Genomic DNA, 925 nt, shown 5'->3' on the forward strand with positions numbered 1-925 from the left:
GTCATAATTTTACATTGTACACAAAAAATCAATTGATTTCCCTGAAAAAAATTATTATAACATATCACCCTAAATAATTTAGAATTATATTATGCAATTGTTTATCTATTCTCTTTGGTAACTGAAACAGGCAATTGAAACTGAAATAATATTATGTAGTGGGTAAGTTACACTTGTGTGAATAACTGTGTCTAACAGTTGTTTCATACTTTGTTATTTGCCTAATAAGCCCATTTCTTAGAGATTTGAATAGAATTTGTTCAATATTTCTGCAGAAATTTTCCAAGACAAATACAGGGTGGGGCAAAAGTAGGTTTACAGTTGTGAGTACATGAAACAAAGAGTTTATTCTTGTATAATTATTTATTAATTATTGTATTATTTTTCATTTGAACAACTATAAACCTACTTTACCCCACCCTGTATATTATGTGCATAGCAGACATTTCAGTATTTGGAGAGCTGCTTTGTACCTGAATCCTCTTTCTACATTTGGAGGATTCTCCACTTTATGAATCTTGACTGGAAGTAAATTCTTACCCCAATTTTATGGATGTTGAATGTATTCAACTTACACATTTCTTCTGATAGCTTGGATTCAGGACTATGATCTATATTTGGCCAAGTTTATGAAGCTCCTTAGTGTATGAGTTTTGAACTAATAACACAAGGACATGAGCCTAGGGGAGAATTCTTTATAACGCAGGCAGCTGATCTAAGTTACTAAGGACCACAGTGTTCAATGTTTCCCTCATAAAAACATGAATTGTAGACTGGTGTTATTAACCAGTAAAAGTTGTAATTTTGTTAGGAAAGAATTTAGAGTGTGGGTGTTGCTTCTCTTCTTTCCTACATATTTTAGGAGTGTAGGCCACCCCTTTCCTGGTATTCTGTAAGCAAATTGATATCAATAAATTTATTTTTG

The sequence above is a fragment of the Myotis brandtii genome, unplaced genomic scaffold (genome assembly GCF_000412655.1).
Source record: "Myotis brandtii unplaced genomic scaffold, ASM41265v1 scaffold1184, whole genome shotgun sequence".
NCBI classification, from domain to species: Eukaryota; Metazoa; Chordata; class Mammalia; order Chiroptera; family Vespertilionidae; genus Myotis; species Myotis brandtii.